This window comes from Eleutherodactylus coqui, chromosome 3, assembly GCF_035609145.1.
Source record: "Eleutherodactylus coqui strain aEleCoq1 chromosome 3, aEleCoq1.hap1, whole genome shotgun sequence".
NCBI lineage: Eukaryota > Metazoa > Chordata > Amphibia > Anura > Eleutherodactylidae > Eleutherodactylus > Eleutherodactylus coqui.
The window spans coordinates 103,094,765-103,121,127 of NC_089839.1; positions in this window are offsets into that span (position 1 = coordinate 103,094,765).

The following is a 26,363-nucleotide window of genomic DNA, read 5'->3' on the forward strand; positions in this document are numbered from 1 at the left end:
GCCAATCGCACTGCGGGTATCTTTTTTTTCTTTTTGCCACACACAGCCAATCGCACCATAGACACACTTTTTTTTCCACACACAGCCAGTTGCAGTGCGGGCATGTTTTTTGTTTTTTTTTTGCCACACACAGCCAATCGCACTGCGGGCATCTTTTTATTTTTTTCTTTTTGCCACACACAGCCAATCGCACTGCGGGCATCTTTTTTTTTTTCTTTTTGCCACACACAGCCAATCGCACTGCGGGCATCTTTATTTTCTTTTTGCCACACACAGCCAATCTCACCATAGACAGACTTTTTTTGCCACACACAGCCAATCGCACTGCGGGCATGTTTTTTTTTTCTTTTTGCCACACACAGCCAATCGCACTGCGGGCATCTTTTTATTTTTTTCTTTTTGCCACACACAGCCAATCGCACTGCGGGCATCTTTTTTTTTTCTTTTTGCCACCCACAGCCAATCGCACTGCGGGCATGTTTTTTTTTGTTCTTTTTGCCACACACAGCCAATCGCACTGCGGGCATGTTTTTTTTTTCTTTTTGCCACACACAGCCAATCGCACTGCGGGCATCTTTTTTTTTTCCTTTTTGCCACACACAGCCAATCGCACTGCGGGCAGGTTTTTTGTTCTTTTTGCCACACACAGCCAATCGCACCACAGTCATCCTTTTTTTCCCCACAAACAGCCAATCGCACTGCGGGCATATTTATTTTTTGCTTTTTGCCACACACAGCCAATCGCATCACAGACACCCTTTCTTTTCCACACACTGCCAATCGCACTGCGGGCATCTTTTTTTTATTTTTTTTGCCACACACAGCCAATCGCACTGCGGGCATCTTTTTTTTCTCTTTGCCACACACAGCCAATCGCACCACAGACATTCTTTGTTTCCACACACAGCTAATCGCACTGTGGGCATCATTTTTTTCCCCCACTCACAGCCAATCGCACTGCGGGTATCTTTTTTTTCTTTTTTCCACACACAGCCAATCGCATCACAGACACCCTTTCTTTTCCACACACTGCCAATCGCACTGCGGGCATCTTTTTTTTTTTTTTTTTCCTTTTTGCCACACACAGCCAATCGCACTGCGGGCAGGTTTTTTGTTCTTTTTGCCACACACAGCCAATCGCACCACAGTCATCCTTTTTTTCCACAAACAACCAATCGCACTGCGGGCATCTTTTTTTTCTTTTTGCCACACACAGCGAATCGCACCATAGACACTTTTTTTTTCACACACAGCCAATCGCACTGCGGGCATGTTTTTTTTTTTCTTTTTGCCACACACAGCCAATCGCACTGCGGGCATCTTTTTCTTTTCTTTTTGCCACCCACAGCCAATCGCACTGCGGGCATGTTTTTTCTTTTTTTCTTTTTGCCACACACAGCCAATCGCACTGTGGGCATCTTTTTTTTTTTTGCTTTTTGCCACACACAGCCAATCGCATCACAGACACCCTTTCTTTTGCCACACACAGCCAATCGCACTGCGGGCGTCTTTCTTTTTTCTTTTTGCCACACACAGCCAATCGCACTGTGGGCATGTATTTTTTTTCTTTTTGCCAGACACAGCCAATTGCACTGCGGGCATCCTTTTTTTCTGTGCTTTTTGCCACACACAGCCAATCGCACTGCGGGCATCTTTTTTGTTTTTTCTTTTTGCCACACACAGCCAATCGCACTGCGGGCATGTTTTTTTTCTTTTTGCCACACACAGCCAATCGCACCACAGACATCCTTTTTTTTCCACACACAGCCAATCGCACTGCGGGCATCTTTATTTTTATTTTTGCCACACACAGCCAATCGCACTGCGGGCATGTTTTTTTTTTCTTTTTGCCACACACAGCCAATCGCACTGCGGGCATATTTATTTTTTGCCACACACAGCCAATCGCACTGTGGGCATCTTTTTTTTTTTTGCTTTTTGCCACACACAGTCAATCGCATCACAGACACCATTTCTTTTCCACACACTGCCAATCGCAATGCGGGCATGTTTTTTTTTTCCTTTTTGCCACACACAGCCAATCGCACTGCGGGCATCTTTTTTGTTTTTTCTTTTTGCCACACACAGCCAATCGCACTGCGGGCATGTTTTTTTTCTTTTTCCCACACACAGCCAATCACACCACAGACATCCTTTTTTTTCCACACACAGCCAATCGCACTGCGGGCATCTTTTTTTTTCTTTTTGCCACACACAGCCAATTGCACTGCCGGCATATTTATTTTTTGCCACACACAGCCAATCGCACTGCGGGCATCTTTTTTTTTTTTTCCTTTTTGCCACACACAGTCAATCGCATCACAGACACCATTTCTTTTCCACACACTGCCAATCGCACTGCGGGCATCTTTTTTTCTTTTTTTGACTTTTTGCCACACACAGCCAATCGCACTGCAGGCATATTCTTTTTTTTCTTTTTGCCACACACAGCAAATCGCACTGCGGGCATCTTTTTTTTCTTTTTGCCACACACAGCCAATCGCACTGCGTGCATTATTTTTTTTTCCTTTTTGCCACACACAGCCAATCGCACGGCGGGCATCTTTTTTTTTTTTGCTTTTTGCCACACACACAGTCAATCGCATCACAGACAGCATTTCTTTTCCACACAACGCCAATCGCACAATCGCACTGCGGGCATCTTTTTTTCTTTTTTTCCTTTTTGCCACACACAGCCAATCACACTGCGGGCATGTTTTTTTTTGCTTTTTGCCACACACAGCAAATCGCACTGCGGGCATCTTTTTTTTTTTTGCTTTTTGCCACACACAGTCAATCGCATCACAGACACCATTTATTTTCCACACACTGCCAATCGCACTGCGGGCATCTGTTTTTCTTTTTTTCCTTTTTGCCACACACAGCCAATCGCACTGCTGGCATCTTTTTTTTCTTTTTGCCGCACAGCCAATCGCACTGTGGGCATCTTTTTTTTGTCCTTTTTGCCACACACAGCCAATCGCATCACAGACACCCTTTCTTTTCCACACACTGCCAATCGCACTGCGGGCATCTTTTTTTTTTCCTTTTTGCCACACACAGCCAATCGCACTGCGGGCAGGTTTTTTGTTCTTTTTGGCACACACAGCCAATCGCACCACAGTCATCCTTTTTTTCCTCACAAACAGCCAATCGCACTGCGGGCATCTTTTTTTTCTTTTTGCCACACACAGCGAATCGCACCATAGACCCTTTTTTTTCACACACAGCCAATCGCACTGCGGGCCTTTTTTTTTTCTTTTTGCCACACACAGCCAATCGCACTGCGGGTATCTTTTTTTTTTGCTTTTTGCCACACACAGTCAAACGCATCACAGACACCGTTTCTTTTCCATACACTGCCAATCGCACTGTGGGCATCTTTTTTTCTTTTTTTTTCTCCTTTTTGCCACACACGGCCAATCGCACTACGGGCATCTTTTTTTTTTTCTTTTCTTTTTGCCACACACAGCCAATTGCATAACATACACCCTTTCTTTTCCACACACTGCCAATCGCACTGCGGGCATCTTTTTATTTTTTTTTCCTTTTTGCCACACACAGCCAATCGCACTGCGGGCATCTTTTTTTTTTTTTTCCTTTTTGCCACACACAGCCAATCGCACTGCGGGCATGTTTTTTTTCTTTTCGCCACACACAGCCAATCGAATCACAGACACCCTTTCTTTTCCACACACTGCCAATCGCACTGCGGGCATCTTTTGAATTTTTTTTTTCTTTTGCTTTTTGCCACACACAGCCAATTGCACCATAGACACACTTTTTTTTGGCCACACACAGGCAATCGCACTGCGGGCATGTTTTTTTTCTTGCCACACACAGCCAATCGCACCATAGACACACTTTTTTTCCACGCATAGCCAATCGCACTGCGGGCATCTTTATTTTTTCTTTTTGCCATACACAGCTATTTGCACTATAGGCACACTTTTTTTGCCACACACAGCCAATCGCACTGCGGGTATGTTTTTCTTTTCTTTTTGCCACAAACAGCCAATCGCACTGCGGGCATCTTTTTTTTGCCACACACAGCCAATTGCTCTGCGGGCATGTTATTTTTTTTTTCTTTTTGCTACACAGCCAATCGCACCACAGACACGCTTTTGTGCCACACACAGCCAATCGCACTGCGGGAATCTTTTTTTTTTTCTTTTTGCTACACACAGCCAATCGCACCACAGGCACCCTTTTTTTTTTCACACACAGCCAATCGCAGTGCGGGCATCTTTTTTTTTTTCTTTTTCCCCACACACAGCCAATCGCATTGCGGGCATCTTTTTTTTTTCTTTTTGCCACACACAGCCAATCGCACTGCGGGCATCTTTTTTTTTTCTTTTTGCCACACACAGCCAATCGCACTGCGGGCATCTTTTTTTTTTCTTTTTGCCACACACAGCCAATCGCACTGCGGGCCTTGATTTTATTTTCTTTTCGCCACACACAGCAAATTGCACTGCGGGCATCTTTTAAGATCTATTTCATGGAAAAACGTCTTCCAAATTATATATATTTTTAGGGTTCCGGCAGAGGAGCGTTTTTTTCCCGCATCCATAGATGCAAAGAAAAAAACGGGTCTATTAGAACAAATGCTTTCCAATGAATGTGGTCACATGTCTGTTTTTTACTAGTGAACAATTCGCCCCTGCAAAAAAAATAGGACAGCGTTTTTTTGATTCGCACAAAAATGACGTTTTCATGCAAATGGATGCAACTTTGACAATATGAAATCTTAGTCAAAGCCCTTAAATGAACCTTAGATGCAGAAAAAAAATTAAAAATATATATATTATAGCTGTGATTGGTCAAAGCGCTCAACCAATCAGGAAGAGCTGTGGCAGAGGAATTCTTCAGCCTATATATGTATATATTATTTTTTTTTCCTTAAAGAGAAACCATGGCTGATTTTAAGGGGAGGGCTTATATTTAAAACCCTTCTCTGAAAATCACTGCAGGGGTTGCCGGCATCCTATCGTGTTCCATTGAAAGCAATGCTGCACGGACCTGCATTCACGCGTGTTTGTGCATGTACGTGGGTGCGTGGTTTTGTGAGCACCTATGTATGGCACACGCACACACTCGTCTGAATGCGCCCTTATAAAGCAAAAAATACGGTATATACAGTTAGTTATATAGTCTTTTAAATGTACATTTTCTTTTGCCCTATAGCTGCCATACAGGGACTAACATTATGCCAAGACTCATTTTATTTGATAGTCTCTATTGCCATTATCGCTACTATTGGTTTTATTACTATGAGGGTTCTTTCACACGGCCGTTGGTGTTTTGACGTGTGCCCACCGGCGCCATAAAAACGTGTGAACGGGCACAGAAATCTAACGTTTGTGCGCCCGTTCAGACGGCCTGAGCCCAGTGCATATACGCCGAAGCCGCAATGCCGTTGGGCAGGGGAAGACAGTTTAGCTCTGCTAAGCTGTTCTCCCCCTTCCCCTCACCGACTCTCTGCAAAGGGAGGAGGCGGGACGGGGCAGGAGCTAGTGTGCCAAGCTCCCGCCCCCTCTCCGTCCCTTGTTGGCCGCCAGCAATAGGAGGGGTGGTGCTTAGCTCCGTCCCCGCCCCGCTCCCTCCCATTGCAAACAACTGGCGAGGGGCAAAGAGGAGGAGAGAAGGGGGAGAGAGTTCAGCAGTCACGCTGCTAAACTCCCTCCCACCTCCCCTCTCCGGCAGCTGTCATTGGCTCCCATAGGAATCTATGGCAGTGGCTATATTCTGGCCGGGAAAGATAGTTCCAGGACTATCTTTCCTGCGTGGCGTAAAAGCGCCTGGTATATCACACTACCAACTACTGTCCACGTCACCTTTTACTCCACTGTGACTCTACACCATATATGAATGTGTTGTATCGTGTAACCCCAGCAAGTACTGAGGAAGACGTTCCCAAACCCCCAGACGCGGATACAAGCTGGTTTTAAATGAAAAAAAACTGAGTTTTTTTGACAAAACACCCGAGATCAAGCAGTCCCACTTCCATTTTTATCCCATTTCCTCTTCCCCGGGGGCGCTCCATCCATTTTTCTTTCCCTCCTCCACACTATTGTCACTATAGGGGGATGTCTCCCCTTTAAGGGCTCATGTCCACGGGTATATATATAAAATACTCCGGGTCTCCCACAGTATTGTACACATATATAGCCAATACACTCCTCCGGCAGAGACCGTTTATGGGCTGTGCATGGCACTGCGCATGCCTGGGAATCTGTCGTCACGCACATGCGCAGTCTGATTTTCTCTTTTTATTTCCCCGCTCTGAACAGCGCAGGGATGCGTATGGAAACACTGCCTGTATCAATGTATTGTGTATGGACAGCGTATTGATACACAGCCCAAACAAGGGCTGCATATGACACACAGAGAGATAGTGCATGCTGCAATTTATTTCTCTTGCGTATCGATAGGCAGTGCCCACACACAGGTGGGTATGGAGCAATGGAAGCCCATATACTTTCATTGCCTCCATTCTCTGCATATCACTCATGCGTGCAATGCATGCGGAATTCGTGGTGGGAAAACGCCCGTGGACATGAGCCCGAACTGGGGCTCATATGGACGCTTCAGCTATAGTGGGAAAGTGTGAAATAGAAAAGAGGCAATATAAATGACCCCCCAGGAGGTGTTTGATGTAAAAATAAATAAATACAGAATTAAATATATATTAAATAAAACCACTCAACACCGACGCCAGCCAAAATCAGCGCTATTTGCGCCCTGTAATCTAAAACTATACAAATTATATATCTATACAGCGAAACCGAAATGAGGAACCCATTCCCTACTTTATTTTAGTGTAAATATTCTAATTTTACAAATAAACAACTATTATTTAAAAAAAAAACATTTTTTAGCTTATTACTAGATATTTAAAAAAATAAAATAAAAAAAAAAAAAAAAAATGGCCCTATATGTCATAGAAAGAAAAATGCTGCAAAAATCATTTTGGGAGCAAAAGAAAACAAACAAAAAATAGGGGAGTAAAATCACCATACGGGTAAAATCCCCCAAAAGTGGTCCTTTAGGGGTTTTAAAAAAATGATTTTTGCTGCAGTTTACCAGCAAAGCGCATCAAAAAGACACACAAAAAAATGTGACTGCAGTATAAAGGAAGGACTTGTCTATTAGATGTTCTCTAGCGAGCGGCTGAGAATACAATCCCCTCATATAAAAGGGTTCCCCATGATATCTAACAATCACCAGCTCAGTATATAAACATGGAAACCCAGAGAGATGTGACACTTATCTGTGAGCGGCCAGAAGCTCCTCCGGACAGGGATGATGAAGGCTGCTAACAGCGAGCAGCAGCGGTTAAATCCACGTAACGTCCACCTGCAGCGTCCAGAAGCTCTTCCCAGACAGGGATGATGTAGGCTGCTAACAGCAAGCAGCAGCGGTTATATCCACGTAACGTCCACCTAGAGCGTCCAGAAGCTCCTCTCGGACAGAGATGATGTAGGCTGCTAACAGCAAGCAGCAGCGGTTATATCCACGTGACGTCTATCTAGAGCGTCCAGAAACTCCTCTCAGTCAGAGATGATGTAGGCTGATAACAGCGAACAGCAGCGGTTATATCCACGTAACGTCCACCTAAAGCGTCCAGAAGCTCCTCTCAGACAGGGATGATGAAGGCTGCCAACAGTGAACAGCAGCGGTTACATCCACGTAACGTCCATCTGGAGCGCCCAGAAGCTCCTCCCGGACAGGGATGATGTAGGCTGATAACAGCGAACAGCAGCGGTTATATCCACGTAACGTCCACCTGGAGCGCCCAGAAGCTCCTCCCGTACAGAGATGATGTAGGCTGCTAACAGCGAGCAGCAGCGGGTATATCCACGTAACGTCCACCTGCAGCGTCCAGAAGCTCCTCTCGGACAGAGATGATGTAGGCTGCTAACAGCAAGCAGCAGCAGTTACATCCACGTAACGTCCACCTGGAGCGCCCAGAAGCTCCTCTCGGACAGGGATGATGTACGCAGCCAACGGTTGAGGAGAAGTTATGGGGTGTAGCAGAGGCAGCAGAGCTCCGGTGACTGTTGTAGTGCCGCTGCTGCAGGAACTGCCTGTGCGGACGGGTTCTATCTGCTTCTAGAACTGCAGACCGCTCTGACCTCACAAGATTCCATTGAAACCCCTGTGACCTCACTCGACCGCACATACACACACCCTCACAGGTGGGCAGGACCGGCCACAGGCCTCTCTAACCAGGGATCTTCTAGACACATTTTAGGCTCATTTCTCACATATTGCGTAAATCCACACTGGAATTCAGCAGAATAATCCACAACAAATTCTGAGGATTTTGGCGCAGATTTCACTCATATTAAAATGAATAAAATCCGCCTTGAAATATCCACAACCTGCAGAGCATGCTGGGAAGGTGAAAATCCGCAGCGAGACTCCAATCCACGGCAGATTGTTTTCACTGTGAATGAAATCCCCATTCACCGGTATTTGACTCTAATTGGAATTTCGGTGCTAAATCAGCAAGCAAACCGGACTATGACTCTTTCACCAATATTTGGCTATATGTTCTGATGAAGCGCCCCATATTTAGACCAGCGTTACGCAGCTTATGCCGCCATACTGCAATGTGTGAGCCGTGTTTGTTGCTACTTGGGGAGGGCTCTGTAATACGATTTCTGTCAAAAACCTAAAAAATACGACAATGCGGGATTTTCACCATCACAAGATCAGATCTGCATGACATTGCAGGTACAGATTCAGTGTAATGCGTTCCTGTAGGCGAATGGTGCACGGAATATCGCAGTGCAATCTAGCATAAACCTGTGATAATCACTCACATTAACACCCTGCAGAGACCTGAACTTAATAAAAACGGCTAGTGCAATAGAATCGCGAGGGTTAAACATCATATATCTTGTAAGATAAGAGGAGAAGCCGTCACATTACTGTTCCCCTGCCCCCAGATACCGGCGCTACCAGGGTCCTCCACTGCTCTCCTGCCCCTAGATACCGGCACTACCAGGGTCCTCCACCTCTCTCCTGCCCCCAGATACCGGCACTACCAGGGTCCTCCACCGCTCTCCTGCTCCCTGATGCCAGCACTACCAGGGTCCTCCACCGCTCTCCTGCCCCCAGATACCGTCACTACCAGGGTCCTTCACCGCTCTCCTGCCCCCAGATACCGGCACTACCAGGGTCCTCCACCGCTCTCCTGACCCCAGATACTGGCGCTACCAAGGTCCTCCACCGCTCTCCTGCCCCTTGATGCCAGCACTACCAGGGTCCTCCACCGCTCTCCTGCCCCCTGATGCCAGCACTACCAGGGTCCTCCACCGCTCTCCTGCCCCCTGATGCCAGCACTACCAGGGTCCTCCGCCGCTCTCCTGCCCCCAGATACCGGCACTACCAGGGTCCTCCACTGCTCTCCTGCCCCCTGATGCCGGCACTACCAAGACCCTTCACCACTCTCCTGCCCCCTGATGCTGGCTATACCACCCTTCTCTCGCCTTCATTTATCAAAGCTGTCTGAAAAAAAAATTTGGCCTTGTTGCCCGTAGCAACCAATCACAGCACAGCTCTGATTTCTGAAACGGCTCTAGTTACATGACAGCTGCGCTCTGATTGGTTGCTATGGGCAACACGGCAGGTTTGTCTTCTAGATAGATTAGATTAATGAGCCCGTCTGTTCTTTCTGTCCCAGCGCTGACATGTCCGCACCACATACAATGCGGTGACCTGCAGTAACGCCAAACCTGCAGGATGCTGCGATTACAAAAATAGCCACCGACCCAAGAAACGCACGACTAAAGGAGAAAACCCCCACAAAGGATCCCTGTAGTGTTTATGGAGCTCCACACTTCACTGTTGATCTGCTAAAATCTGGCCGCAGGGTTTATGGAAAAAAATAATCCAGAAAAACGTCCCTAAAAATACGTCACTATAAATGCGCGGGAGTAAAAGCATCCGTAAAGTGTATTCACGTGTCGCAGTCAAGGTGCGGCTGAGAACCACATCAAAGACCGCGTGTACTTTTACCTGTAAAAACCATGTGACCAAAAAACACATCTCACATCTGCGGCAAAACTGGCGGGGTTCTCAGATTTGGTGTGAATATACCCTTACGCACCACGCTCTGCACCGCGTGCTTTACACTGTATTTACACAGGCCAGTGCGATATAGGTGAGAGAAAATCGTATATATATATATATATATTATATATATATATTATATATATATATATATATATATATATATCACAGTTGTAAACCTGCGTTTTTCAGGTTTCTGCGAAACGTTCCCATGTTCAAAATGCGCTATTCGCATCACTGTAGGTGCGTTTTTAAACGTGAAAAATAATAAAAAAGAATGAATGAGCAGTTCTTGCAGTGGAATTGCCTCAAAACAGGACATGCTGCGTTATTTTGCACTTGCACTTGTGTGCGCCGTGAGGTCACAACCGCTGCATGAACAACGAGTAACGTGAATATTCCCACAAAGAGACAGTTCATCTGTGCATGCGCCAGCTGAAGACCTCGCGGCGCACATGTGAGACTTGGCAGCGCTACATGGATGACGCCTACTGCGTTATCCACGGCTAAGGAGTTGGGAGGGGTGGACTTTGGAGCCGAATAAGCTGCTAGTAGATGGTCCAGCTTGCTCAGCTGATCGCTCTGCCTATTTTGGCCATAAAGGCGTGAAGATTTTTGGGGTATTTTCATCTCCAATTTTCAAAAGACATAACTTTTTTATTTTTCTGTTGACTTGGCGTTATTTTGGTAGGCAAAATGAACAAAATGAGCATTTTGCCTCTGCATCTTTTAGGGTTTATATTTACGTTTTTTGCAAGATGAATAGTGCGTACAGGCTGGATCTTCTTTCTTCAGCACTGCGGATGTGTCTGGGCTTTTTTTTTTTCCTTCAAATCTCCTGCTTTCCTGTGGATTTGTAGCACCTCCACAGTGACAGCTGCAGGTGTGCTGTGGTGAGGGTGGATTCCATTGATTTCAATAGAACCCGTCGCTGTTGGACCCGCTGGAAATTGAAGCATGCTGCGATTCCTTCCTATGCGTGCATCTCGCACACTGGAAAAAAAATCATATCCGCATGCTTTTACTTGCCATGCGGATGGTAATACATCCCTATGGGTGGCAAGACGCGCAGATCTCCTGTGCAGGAGACACGCACGGATTTTATAATTAAAATCCGCACCTGGACATCGGGTCTTCACAAAGGAGCTGGCTGGTTAAAACATAGTTATGTTTCATATAAAATAACTACTTTTATAGTAATGGGATTTGTCTGGTTTTTTAACCATAAACTCTGTGGAACTGTACAGGGAAAGCTCTGTGCCCTATAGCAAGTACAAAATCATAGTAAGGTAAGTTCTGCCACCTAGAGGCAAAACATAGAAATGGCAGGGACAATGATAAATATAAGGTTCTGCACATGGGCAGGGAAATACATGTCACCATTACACACTAAATGGGAAACCACTGGGTAACACTGACATGGAAAAGGACTTGGAGGTTTTAGTTAACTGTAAACTTAACTGAAGTAACCAGTGTCAGGCAGCTGCTGCCAAGGCAAATAGGATCATCAGATGCATTAAAAGAGGTCTAGGGGCACTCAGGAAGGACGTCTCAGAGCCTGAGCGGGTACAAAGGCGGGCAACTGAAGTAATAAACGTAATGGGCGGACTACAATACCCAGGGAGGTTATCAAAATTGGGATTATTTAGTTTAGAAAAAAGACAGCTGAGGGGCGACCGAATAACTATGTATAAATATATCAGGGGACAATACAGCGATCTCTCCCATCGTCTGTTTATACCCAGGACTGTGACTGTAACAAGGGGCACCCTCTACATCTAGAGTAAAGAAGGTTTCTACACCGATATAGAAGGGGGTTCTTTACTCTAAGAGCAGTGAGACTATGGAACTCTCAGCCTGAGGACGTGGTGATGGCAAAGTTGGTAAAAGAATATAAGAGGGGCCTGGACGCCTTTCTTGAGCGATACAATCTTACATGTTATATCACTGATTACTACAGAAGGTTTGGTGATCCGGGGATTATTCTAATCGCCAGATTGGAGTCATGGAGGATTTTTTTCCCCCTGTGATATCGCTGCGCTTTTTTCAATGGGAACGCAGCGATATTGCAGCATGAAAAAAACGCTAGTGGGTAAAAGCCCTAAGGCCTCCTGTCCACGGGCAATTCTGCATTGCGTTATCCGCGGCGATAATCCACATGCGGGTAACACAATGAACGCTTGCCATAGGACAACTATGGAAAGCGCAGCCCGATGTACACAAATGGAAATCCGCCACAATTTTCCGCTCAAGTATAAAATTTGCGGCATGTCACGATATTTTCCTCGATGAACCTATCATAATGATAGGATAATTGCGGTGACTTTAGTGTCCTTCCACGATAGAAATCTGCTTGCCCGCGGGCGTAAAACCGCAACACCCATGAACAGGCAGCCTTAGTGCTCCCCCCTCTGCCATAGGGGAGGAGGGGGAAGCAATAAAAGGTCTTCGCGATCAGCCTACATTAATGATAGGCTCACCACGAAGAGTCGCTGCATGCAGCAATTTTAATCACACGAGCGGAAAATCGCTTTCATTTTCTGCTTGTGTGCAGTAGGCTACGCTTTCCATAGTAATCCTGGCATGCGAGTTCCGTGTGCGATTTATTGCCACGAATCTCGCAATGACACCTCGCCCATGGACATCCAGCCTCATTGAGGAAAATTGGCTTCTACCTCACTGTTTGTTTGTTTATTTGCCTTCCTTTGGATCAACATTTGGGAGTAATAGGCTCACCTGGATGGATGTGTCTTTTTTCAGCATGAGAGTGCATTCACATGAGCTTGTACATACATAGGTGCACACAAAACCGCGCACCCATGTACATGCACAAACATGCATGAATGCAGGTCTGTGTCCATTGCCCTCAATGGGGCCACGGCTGCTGTTGGCGGCCCCATTGCAATCACAGAAAATGGCCGTTAATTACTGACTGAGGAGTGCATATAGATGCATCCTCTCACCATGCAGGTAGCTGACTACCAAATGGAGGAGCCAATAACACCTGTGCAGGACCCCCCTCACTATCAAGAGGCAGTGTGAGTGGTTGTTTTATCGGTCTCCTGCACAGGTGTTATTGGCTCCTCCATTTGGTGGTCAGCTACCTGCATGGTGAGAGGATGCATCTATATGCACTCCTTACTCAGTAAGTAACGGCCATTTTCTGTGATTGTTTTTAATTCTTGATTTCCCCTTCTGTGATGCATTTATATTAGTGTAGGGACCCACTACAACGCAAGGAACCGTGAAGTGGCTAGTGGGCTCATGTATCTTGGCCAACATCCAACCAATGCCTTGCATTTATTATCTATCATTCACATACAGTGTGGCATTAAGACTCCAGGTTGGCGGAATCTGCTCATTCACCTACTCCTGGAACCCCCGTAAAAAATCCTCATGACACTTCTACAGTTGTATATAATTCCTCTCATAAGGAACATTCATACATTATCTCTATAGCTGTTTTAGGTACTGGGTTGGAGCATTAGGTGTAGCAGCCGCAGATGTGGAAAGAGTAGTTGGGGACGAGCCAGGAGTCCGCAATAGGAGGTCTTATGGGCAGAACAAATGGAGTAGATCGGTCGTGTTGTCAAGAGGGAAGCCAGGGGTCGGTATCAGAAGGTCTCAGTGTTGAGTTAGAAATGGAGAAAGTGGGTCACGTTGTCGGAAGGGAAGCCAGGGGTCTTATCAGAAGGTCTTCGTTGAATAGCAGAGAAGCAGGCAGTAGTAGAGCTTGATCAATGGCTGCTGAGGCACAATATTCACGCAAAGGAGGCGGGAACATGGCCTGGTTTTATATAAGAGGCTTAATCAGAAACAGAAGCATGGCCATTTTTATATAGGAGGCCTAATCAGGAACATGGTGGGGACAAGACAGGGAAACAGAGAAGCATGGCTAGGTTTCAGCAGAGGAGCTGTCCAAGACCTGGACAGAGCTGCCGACTGGAGCGCAGCAATATTCTTGAGGTGCAAGCGAACTGTTCAGGCCAGAGATTGGATGTAGGGGTAAAGGAGGGATTGGAGTCGAATGGGCCTGTGGTGCCTCACACTGAGATGGAGATGTCAGGATGAGGTCGGTTAGTAGGGGGCGGAAACAGGAGAAGGTCAGTTTTTGGGAGGTTCAGTTTAAGGTAGAGAGTGGACATAGGGTTAGAGACCACGTACATCCGGTTGCATACTGAAGAAACGGTGCTGTAATGTCATGAGAGGAGGTGTATAACTGGGTGTCGTCGGTGTAGAGATGGTACTGACAGCCAAATCTCCTGATGGTCTGTCCTGATGGTAGTGGCTGTGTTAATGGAAAAAAGGAGGGGGCAGAGGACTGAGCCCTGGGGGACCCCAACAGCAAGGGAGGAGGATCAGTAGGGAATAGTTGCCCCTCGATTTAGCCGTTAGGAGGTTGTTTGACACTTTAGTCAGAGCAGTTTCTGTCGAGTGTAGAGGAGAGAAGCTGGACTGTAGGAGGTCAAGAGGAGAGTTTTCTGATAGATAGCTTTTAAGGCGGGAGTAAATTAGGCTTTCTAATAATTTGGAGATGAAGGGGAGATTTGAGATGAGTCGGTAGTTGGCAGCATCGGTCGAGTCAAGAGTAGATTTCTTTAGCAGTTGGGATATGATAGCCTATTTGAATTAGGAGGGGGAGATGCCAGAGTTTTGGGTGTGAACGGTCTGAAGGTCCTGTACATATGGTAGGCTGGTGGGTCTGATGAGATTCTAGGCAGCTTGACAGGCAAAGAGAGGAGGTTATGGTCCGAGAGCGGGATAGGGGAGTTAGTGAAGTGGCAAGCAGAGCAGAGACGGAGAAAGACTAGATCAAGAGTATTGCCATCTCTGTGAGTGGGAGAGGCTGTGAGTTGTGAGAGACCAAGGAAGGAGGTCTACATTTGCTGTAATTGAGCCTCTAGAACATGCAAACTCGTAGACTGTCAAAGTTGGCATCCCAGATGGTCCAATACATGTTCTATTGGCGATAAATCTGGCAACTGGGCAGCCATGGAAGTGTGACAGTGTTGTAGAGACATTCCTAGAAACCCTTGTTGTGGGCGGCCAACTATTATCCTGTTGGAGGCCGCCATGAGAGACAACACATGTGCCTGCAGGATGTGCTGAACATATCACTGAGCTGCCATTGTCCCTCGTACCACCACTAGCGGTAGCCGACTGTCATGCAATGGCCCCCAGATCATCACACCAGCAGTGTGAGCAGTGTACCGCTCCACAGCAAAGGCAGGATTGCAGTGTTCACCCTCAGGTCTCCAAACACGAACACAGCCGCCATCAATGCCCAAACTAAACCTGGATTAATCGCTGAAGACAACTGGAATCCACTTTGTAGCATCCAGTTTAATCGTGCATAACACCACTGCAAATGGTGATGGTGGGTGTCAAAGGCAGTACACATCATGTGTGCCATGAGACCAAAGGTCCTTTAGCCAAACACCTGGAAATGGATACAACAGATGCAGGGGTCTAACGATGGTGTCACCTGTTTCTGGATGGCGGACAACGAAACACTTTGAACTGCTCATACTTGTCGAACGATCATATGATGTTGTCTACTGGTGGTCTGTCGAGGGGGTCCTGAGCCCAGTCCCCTTGTGTGCCCTTACACATCCACTGGTCCCAACACCTCCTAACAGTCTGGTCAGAACGGTCCAGGTGTCGGCAATTCCTTAATATGACCATCCAGCTTCTTACATCCCAAGAAAAACCTGTGTGTCTTAGAGGCGTCTAGTGGTCAACAAGCTCTACACAAGCAGAAGAAGAGGTCACTGCACACAAGTAATCACTGCTAAAAGGGATGAAGCTAATTTTTAATCTGCATGAATTATTTTAGCTCCTGTTGTTCTAGCGTATGAAGCGGGGTTTTAAAAAAAAACAAGAAAAACCCCAACATATTCTGACTCTTCGAACTTCGCGCCAGTGTGTGTGAGCGTGAAAAGACGGGTCCTGCCGTAACTCTTCTTGCACACAACATGCGAGCGTCCCGGTAGTGGAAACTAAACCAGTGATCAGTGGTTTCGTATCGTCCCATCATGCGGCCACATAACGGCCCGTGTGTTCAGGCCCTTACCAAGGATATTCATCGGGGATCTTACAAGATGCTATATACTACAAACCTGCAGCAAGATAGTGTTACATGAGACTGGATTTATCACCAAATCACAGCAAAATCATGGAGATTCTGATCCTGCCCTTATACTTTGTATTACTAGTCAGCATTATTATAGTATTACTACTGCTGATTCCGGAAGGTCTCAGATGCTCCTCGAATCGCTTCTCTAAGATGTGACAAATTTCTTCTCTAGCAGTATAAGGCTGCTGTCACGCCTGCGTTGGGGTCGCTTCAGGGTTTCCGTCTCTCTGCTCCATTTTTGGAGAAGAGAAACTGAAATAAAACAGAAAACAACGAATCCATTTTTTCCCCATTGATTCCAATGGGGTTTCAATAAAGCAGAAAGGCTTCCGTATGCTTCCATTTCATTAGATTTTCGTTTCTTTGGATGATAAAATAGCGCAGTCTGCAGCGTGATTTTTCTGTTTAAAAAACGTAGGCCTGACAGAATGAAGGCAAACAGAAGCCTTTCTGTTATTTTTCAAACCCCATTGAAATCACTTGGGTAATAAATCATTTTTTCTCTCCTCTAAAAATGGAAACCGTGAACTGACCGTCACGCAGGTGTGAGCGCGGCCTTATTCTGTAATCCCTGTGCCTCGTGTTTTGTATGTGGGATATATGTGTTTGTCAGAACTTCCAAGTCATTTCATGTTTTAGAATCTCAAACATTTTGATCTTAATTAGAGATGAGTGAACCTACTCGTTTTGAGTAATTACTCGATCGAGCACCGCGATTTTCAAGTACTTCCGTACTTGGGTGAAAAGATTCGGGGGGCGCCGGGGGGCGGGGGGAGGCGTGGCGGAGCGGGGGATAGCAGCAGGGAACAGGGGGAGCCCTCTCTCTCTCCCTCTCCCCCCCACTCCCCGCTGCAACCCTCCACTCACACACGGCGCCTGCTGAATCTTTTCGCCCGAGTATGGAAGTACTCGAAAATCGCGGCGCTCGGGCGAAAAAAGGGCGTGGCCGAGTACGCTCGCTCATCTCTAATCTTAATGTAACACATACAACAACAGTAGTTTCAGGCTTCCCTCACACAGGCGTTGTGGTAAGCGCTACGATTTAAATTGAGGGGCTTTGCAGCATTTTACTTTAGTTTTGATGAGGAACGCGAAACGCTCAAAAATAGAACAAACCCTGCTGGAAAATCACAGCGCTAAAAGTCACTGCAATCGAGCGGCTGTCTGAGCGGTCTAATCGAAAACAATGGGAGCGCTATACCGCGATGCTGAAAACGCCGCTCTAGTCGTGGTAAAAAATGTCTCTATGAGGGAGACCGTAGGCAGGTGTGAAAAATGCTGCAAAGTGAGAATGCTTTCAGAAAGAGAAGAAGTGTTCTCAGTTTCATCAAAAACCAAAATGCAAAGTGAGTGAAGAGAGGAATCTAAATCAGTATTTGGTGTGACCGCCCTTTACCTTCACAACAGCATCAGCTCTTCTAGGAACGCTTGCACACAGTTTTTGAAAGAGCTCGGCAGGGAGGTTGTTCCAGACATCTTGGAGAGCTAAGTACAGATCTTCTGTGGATGTCGGCTTGTGAAACCATTGGTCACGTTTTGCGGGCGTGATTTTAATCGCTTAGTAAGGTTGGACTTGATGGATATTTGTCTGTTTTCAACCTGCATAAACCAAGTAGCTGAAGAGTTTGTGCCTGCTGCTGCTGACGTCTCCTGATGCCCACCACCGATGACGGTTGTCCCACCAGACCCCTTGTTCCCCGTCTTCCAGTAGTCAGGCCATATTCAGCGTCAGAAACATCCAACACAGACTTCAATGGAAATCCATGGCATAAATCTGCATGTTAACGGTAGATCTCTGACATGGATCTGGATTAGAGCTGCCGTAGGTACGCACACCAACTACCTGCATTCAGTCTGTATGTGGATACACCGCTGCGGAATCCACATCAACAAGGGACATGTCACTTCTCTTCTTTCCATGAAGCCTTTGGGCCATGTGCTGTCTGTGGTAAATCCCGGGCAGCACATGACCCCATTATAGCCTATGGGTCTATGCAGATTAACGAGGACCGCTAACTCATCGCATGCTCTATTCCTGTCCGTATCACGCTGATGCATGGCTATGTGCTATATCCAAGTGAGTCCAACAGCACATGGACAAGTGTCTGCGTGTTGTCCGATGCAAGGTAAACCCCAATCACTCGGGCGCAACTTGCACACACGCTAGGTGTGCACACAGACTAATGCAGATTCCACCATGTGAACACGGCCTAATGGATACAAGTAGTAATCTTGTATATACTCTATGCAGCACTAGTTACAGGAGGTCCAACCATGTGAACACGGACTAATGGGTACAAGTAGTAATCTTGTATATGCTCCATGCAGCACTAGTTACAGGAGGTCCAACCATGTGAACACGGCCTAATGGGTACAAGTAGTAATCTTGTATATACTCTATGCAGCACTAGTTACAGGAGGTCCAACCATGTGAACACGGACTAATGGGTACAAGTAGTAATCTTGTATATACTGTATGCAGCACTAGTTACAGGAGGTCCAACCATGTGAACACAGCCTAATGGGTACAAGTAGTAATGCTGTATATACTCCATGCAGCACTAGTTACAGGAGGTCCAACCATGTGAACACAGCCTAATGGGTACAAGTAGTAATCTTGTATATACTCTATGCAGCACTAGTTACAGGAGGTCCAACCATGTGAACACGGCCTAATGGGTACAAGTAGTAATCTTGTATATACTCTATGCAGCACTAGTTACAGGAGGTCCAACCATGTGAACACGGCCTAATGGGTACAAGTAGTAATCTTGTATATACTGTATGCAGCACTAGTTACAGGAGGTCCAACCATGTGAACACGGCCTAATGTGTTCAAGTAGTAATGCTGTATATACTCCATGCAGCACTAGTTACAGGAGGTCCAACCATGTGAACACGGCCTAATGGGTACAAGTAGTAATGCTGTATATACTCCATGCAGCACTAGTTACAGGAGGTCCAACCATGTGAACACAGCCTAATGGGTACAAGTAGTAATGCTGTATATACTCCATGCAGCACTAGTTACAGGAGGTCCAACCATGTGAACACAGCCTAATGGGTACAAGTAGTAATCTTGTATATACTCTATGCAGCACTAGTTACAGGAGGTCCAACCATGTGAACACGGCCTAATGGGTACAAGTAGTAATCTTGTATATACTGTATGCAGCACTAGTTACAGGAGGTCCAACCATGTGAACACGGCCTAATGGGTACAAGTAGTAATGCTGTATATACTCCATGCAGCACTAGTTACAGGAGGTCCAACCATGTGAACACGGCCTAATGGGTACAAGTAGTAATCTTGTATATATAAAGCTGAAAGCCCTCACTGACTCACTGACTGACTGACTCACTGACTGATTGACTGACTCGCCAAAAGTTCTCCAACTTCCCGATATCGTAGAAACATGAATTTTGGCACGAGCATAGATTATCTCCAAAATAGGAAAAGTAATTGGGTCCCAACTCGATTATTCAATTCTAGCGCAAAAGAATTGGCGTCGAAATTTTACGTACATAATCTAAATCTGTCACTTCCCAATGTCATAGAAACTTAAAATTTGGCACGGGCATTGATTATGACATAAATAGGAAAAGCTAATGGGTCCCAACTCGATTATTCAATTCTAGCGCAAAAGAATTGGCTTCAAAATTTTTCGTGCGGAATGTAATTTTTTCACTTTACGGTGTCATAGAAATGGGAAATTTGGCACGAGCATTGATTATGTCATAAACAGCAAAAGCTAATGGGTCCCAACACCATTATTCAATTCTATGCGCAAAAGAATTAGCGTCCACGTTTTACGTAGATAATGAAAATCTCTTACTTCCCAATGTCATAAAAACATGAAATTTGACACAAGCATTGATTGTGTCATAAATATGAAAAGTTAATGGGTCCCAACTCGATTAGTCAATTCTAAGCGCAAAAGAATTAGTGTCCAAATTTTATGTACGTAATCTAATTCTCTCACTTCCTGATGACATTTTATATAAAGGAAACGTCGCATGGTTTCCTCCACGTGGTGTTTCCTGGGTAACGCAGAGAACTATGCAAAATGGTGAACATATGTTTTTCTTCAGTATCTCTAAAGTAACCACGACTTCATAAGATTTTCCGTGTGAACACCAGATAAACACCAGTACCAAATTAACTCGGGCAAAGCCGGGTATATCAGCTAGTCTTGTATATACTCTATGCAGCACTAGTTACAGGAGGTCCAACCATGTGAACACGGCCTAATGGGTACAAGTAGTAATCTTGTATATACTCTATGCAGCACTAGTTACAGGAGGTCCAACCATGTGAACACGGCCTAATGGGTACAAGTAGTAATCTTGTATATACTCTATGCAGCACTAGTTACAGGAGGTCCAACCATGTGAACACGGCCTAATGGGTACAAGTAGTAATCTTGTATATACTCTATGCAGCACTAGTTACAGGAGGTCCAACCATGTGAACACAGCCTAATGGGTACAAGTAGTAATCTTGTATATACTCTATGCAGCACTAGTTACAGGAGGTCCAACCATGTGAACACGGCCTAATGGGTACAAGTAGTAATCTTGTATATACTCTATGCAGCACTAGTTACAAGAGGTCCAACCATGTGAACACGGCCTAATGGGTACAAGTAGTAATCTTGTATATACTCTAAGTAGCACTAGTTACAGAAGGTCATGTGAAAGACCTGTGGATGTGAGGCATTTTCATGTGGCAGCAGCGCCAGCCCCATTGAAAGCAGTGGGAGAACTCTGGGAGATTCTCTGTGACAGCAGCAGCAGGGGATTCCTTCATCCCCGCAGGGAATCGCTTCACCCCAGTCAGGGCTGAAGGGATTTCCCCACCACATCTTAAGGGATTCCCCGAGAGGATGAAGGAATCTCCTGCCGCTGCTGTAATGGAGGATGACCGAGTTCTCCCATTGCTTTCAATAAGCAATGGGCGATATCGCAGCCAGATAGAACATGCTGCGATCTGTTTCTCACATAGCACCGTGCTGCCATGTGGGATAATATCTCTCATGTGTATGAACCTATTAAAATGAATGGGATTCATGTTTGTGCGTCTCGCAACGCAGAAATCTCACCCGTGTGAAACTGGCCTTATTCTTTAGTTGCGGGTTTTTAACTGATTGCAACCTCCGTCCCCCGGAGACTGAACCTAGCTATCGGGTTGTTCAATATAAAGTTGTCTTCAGGTCCTTTTAGACGAGCCGATTATATTATTGTTCGACCGGGCGAATGGCGTCACCGCGGCCTTGTTCACTTGTGCTCTCTGTTTAGACAGGCAGATCCATTGTTGAATCATTCAGTCTGTAAAAACGGAACAATAAGTGAAGGAGCCGATGGTGGCGTATATGCCTGCAGAAAATGAATGAAACGCGAATGAATATCGTTTGTCGTCCAGTCGTTGGCTCGCTTTTAGACTGAACGATTTTTATTCACTTTCGCTTGTTTGAACGATAATCGCTCCGCCTGTAGGCACCTTTAGGCCTCATGTCCACGGGGAAAATCAGGCCCGCTATGGATTCTCCATGGAGAATCTGCAGCGGGTCCCTCCTGCCGCGCGGACATGAGCGCTGAAAATCAGAATAAATCAGAATTAACTCACCTCCCGCACGCTCCGGATACTTCCTTCGCCGCGGCGTCATCTTCTCTGCGTCGCGGCCGGATCTTCTTTCTTCGGCCCGGCGGATGCGCAGGATGACGTCGGTGACGTGCCGCGCGCATGCGCCGTCCCGAAGCAAAATGATCCAGCCGCGACTGAGAGAAGATGACGCGGCGGCGAAGAGAAGAAACGGAGCGGGTGAGTAAAATCTGATTTTTGTCTCCCGCGGATCCGGACGGCTTCCATAGGCTTCAATAGAAGCCCGCGGGAGCCGTCCCCGCGGGAGACCTGCATGAAAATGGAGCATGGTCCAGATTTTTTCATGCTCCATTTTTTTTTTAAATCACTTTTATTGACCATCCGTGGGTATTTATCTACCCCGCGGGTGGTCAATGCATCCCTATGGGGTGCGGATCCGCGTGCAGGAGAAGAGTTAAAATCTGCTGCGGATTTTAATTCTTTTGCCCGTGGACATGAGCCCTTAGGCCTCATGTCCACGGGGAAAATTAGGCCCGCTACGGATTCTCCATGGAGAATCTGCAGCGGGTCCCTCCTGCCCCGCGGACATGAGCGCTGAAAATAGGAATTTAAAAGAATTTACCCATCCGGAGCGGTTCGGGAAAGTCTTCTCTTCCTCACGGCCGGATCTTCTTTTTCGGCCGGCGGATGAACTCGGCACGTCGCCGGGCACATCCGCCGAGCCGAAGCAAGAAAGATCCGGCCGTGAGGAATAGAAGACCTTCCCGGTCCGCTCCGGATGGGTAAATTCTTTTAAATTCCTATTTTAGGTCTCCCGCGGATCCGGACGGCTTCCATAGGCTTCAATAGAAGCCCGCGGGAGCCGTCCCCGCGGGAGACCCGCACGAAAATGGAGCATGGTCCAGATTTTTTCATGCTTCATTTTTTTTTAAATCCCTTTTATTGACGATCCGCGGGTATTTATCTACCCGCGGGTGGTCAATGCATCCCTATGGGACGCGGATCCGCGGGCAGGAGAAGAGTTAAAATCCGCTGCGGACTTTAATTCTTCTTTTGCCCGTGGACATGAGCCCTTAGGGAACTGGGCTGTCATTATTCCGACTACCTGGAGAGGGATGCCCTGCCTGGGGGGCTCATACATTTGGCCCCAGCATGGCCGGTAGGCTGCAGCCGCCTGAGGGAAGAGAGGAAGACCTTCAGCTGACGCCAGGCCCGAGAGCGATGGCCAACATAATGACCATATTTGCGCATGCTTTTGCGTACCTAAAGCAAAGGTGTAATAGAACGTCAATGTATTTACTCCGATGAGTGCGTTTTGCACGAGGATTTTGCGTACTTGGACAAAAGTAGGAACTGTTGTATTTTCCTGTGGTTTGTGCAGCAAAGTCCCCCAGAGAAGTCTATGGGAGGAGCGCAAATACGCAAGAGGGAGCGTGAAACACTGCGCAAAACACGGGGAATACAACACATCTGGAGCTTTTAAAGCTAAATGGTTTTTTAATCCACGGAGGGGTGTGTCGTGTGACCTGGCCCTGCGTTCGCACAAAGTACAGAACTACACGCAAACACGAGCGCAAATATACTTAATTCACTATAATGCGCTGCGGCGAGTGTTTTTCTGCATATGGTCGTGTGAAGAAGCTCTAAGGCCGGGCTCACACGGCCAAAAGTGTAAAGCGCAGCGTGGAGCCGGCTGTGACCGTGCATATGGCGGCAAAATCCTACTGCACATGACTGTGTACTCACGCACCCCGCCATGCGCAGCACACCTGTGTCTTTTTATACTCCCCTTAGTGATGATGCGTATACCCCCGCCCGTATGCATGTAATTGTATATACATACGCGTATATATGCTTGGCAATAGAGAATAATGGGCTCTAACTCACGTATTAATGGTGCTTGTGTATTACGCAGTTCCTTCTGATAAGCGTACAGCAATGTAAGTGATGTTGAGTTACCGCGTATCGCACGGCGTACAGATCCCATGTAATACGCTGTAAACATACGGACGTGTGACTAGCCCTGAGACAGGCTGTGAGGTAACAGCCATCGCAGAACCCTCAGCCACCAGCCATGGCTTCTTCATCTGCCCCAATAGGGCCACCAGCTGCTTCCCTACAGAATGGGGGCCGCTGCCGCAGTGTGTGAACGGCCGTGGGAAGGGGACTGCAGCCGTCTGTCGGGACATGTATTCTGTAGACGGCCCCTGTCGTGACATCCTCCAGGCTGGTGACAGAGCAGAGCCCTCCTCCTCGGCTGCCTCACTCTCCGCCTCAGTGCTACAGTCTCGGACGGAGGACATTACTCCGGTGATGGGAGCCGGGCTGCTGACAGGAGGATGCGGGAAACACGGTAAGCCGGGGGAGACGGGAGGATGAGCTGTGATATATCGTGTATATCCCGACAGACAGACAGACAGACTGCTGTGTGTATATACCGTATGTATGCATGGGGGTCGGGAGGACATGTCAGCCGTACGGCACGGGGGTAACAAGTTTGTCTAGTCAGCATGCAGCCCGGACTAGTTGTTGTACTTGGTTACCAAGGAGCAGGACTGTCAGCCACAACACAAGGCTGCCTGAGGAGAGGAGGCTGCGGAGGAAAGCCCTGCACGAGGGGGTGTGAGGGCTGGCAGAGAGGGGAGGGGAATATGAGGGCTGGCATTGAGGTGAGGGGAGTATGAGGGCTGGAATGGAGGTGAGAGGGGTATGAGGGCTGGCATGGAGGTGAGGGGGGTATGAGGGCTGCCGTGGAGGTGAGGGGGATATGAGGGCTGGCATGGAGGTGAGGGGGGTGTGAGGGATGGCATGGAGGTGAGGGGGTAGGAGGGCTGGCATGGAAGTGAGGGGGGTATGAGGGCTGGCATGGAGGTGAGGGTGTATGAGGGCTGGCATGGAGGTGAGGGGGGTATGAGGGCTCGCATGGAGGTGAGAGGAGTATGAGGGCTGGCATGGAGGTGAGGGGGTAGGAGGGCTGGCATGGAGTTCAGGTGTGTGTGAGGACTGGCATGGAGATGAGAGGGGTATGAAGGTTGGCATGGAGGTGAGGGGCTATGAGGGCTGGCATGGACGTGAGGGGGATATGAGGGCTGGCATGGAGGTGAGGGGGGTATGAGGGCTGCCGTGGAGGTGAGGGGGATATGAGGGCTGGCATGGAGGTGAGGGGGGTGTGAGGGATGGCATGGAGGTGAGGGGGTAGGAGGGCTGGCATGGAAGTGAGGGGGGTATGAGGGCTGGCATGGGGGTGAGGGTGTATGAGGGCTGGCATGGAGGTGAGGGGGGTATGAGGGCTCGCATGGAGGTGAGAGGAGTATGAGGGCTGGCATGGAGGTGAGGGGGTAGGAGGGCTGGCATGGAGTTCAGGTGTGTGTGAGGACTGGCATGGAGATGAGAGGGGGTATGAAGGCTGGCATGGAGGTGAGGGGGCTATGAGGGCTGGCATGGACGTGAGGGCGATATGAGGGCTGGCATGGAGGTGAGAGGGGTGTGAGGGCTGGCATGGAGCTGAGCAGGTATGATGACTAGCATGGAATTAGATCAACAGTTTAGGGACATGAAGTAATCCTGCCGTATTCCGCCCCTCAGGGTCCTGTAATGTAAGGCTGGGTTCTCACATGCCGGATTCCCGGCGAAAAACTCGCGTTTTGGCTGCAGCGAAAAAACGTGAGATTTCCTCCGGGAAAAGCGCTGCTTCAAAACCCGCGGCACTGTGCCGCAGGTTTTGAAGCGGCCTAGCCGGCGAATCCGCGCCGCAGCACCGGCTTTTGCCGGCTTTGCCGCGACGGATTCGCTGTCCCGTGTGGACAAGATTTCTGAGAAATCCGCCCTGTGCGAACCCAGCCTAAGAAAGCCGTTGCGCTGTCCGTGTTTTAATGTCATACGACCCCTTTATGTATGCTGAGTATATGGCCGGGCTCACACAGTGACATTCATACTCGCTGCGCCCGCCAATCCCCACGCACACGTAATACACGTCCAGATAGAACATGCTGTGGATTTATTCTCTGCACCAGTAATACACGTGTGAAAACCCGCAGATGTGAGCGATCCAATACAAGTCAATGGGCTAACGACATCACGAGCTGCATATAGGAGAAGTGCGCATGCACAATAATAATACACCCATGTGACACCTGTATGACTTGAAACGCGATAGCGAAGCCCAAGCACTTTTACAACACTGTGGCTATGAATGTTTTGGGGTGAAAGTGAAGAATTCCTATCCTATCCTCTGCCAGGAAGTTAAGTTGACTAAAATACTTCTTTGGTAATTTTTAGAGACATGTTTTCACAATTAATGCTAATCTGACCACTCCATAGTGTTTTTACGTCCTGCCTAAGTGAGCTGTAATTCCCGGGGACGTAAAAACATGCTTCCTCTGGGGATTAAAGCCCTGCAGGCTCTGGACATCGCAGTTCCTGGCTGCCAGCTCCCGGAGGTAACCGACAACCTGGAGCTGTCATGGGGGGGCCGCAGGAAGCCCCCTTCCCACAGTTACACGATCGCCAGTATCGCCCGAATAACCCATGATCATAGTATGA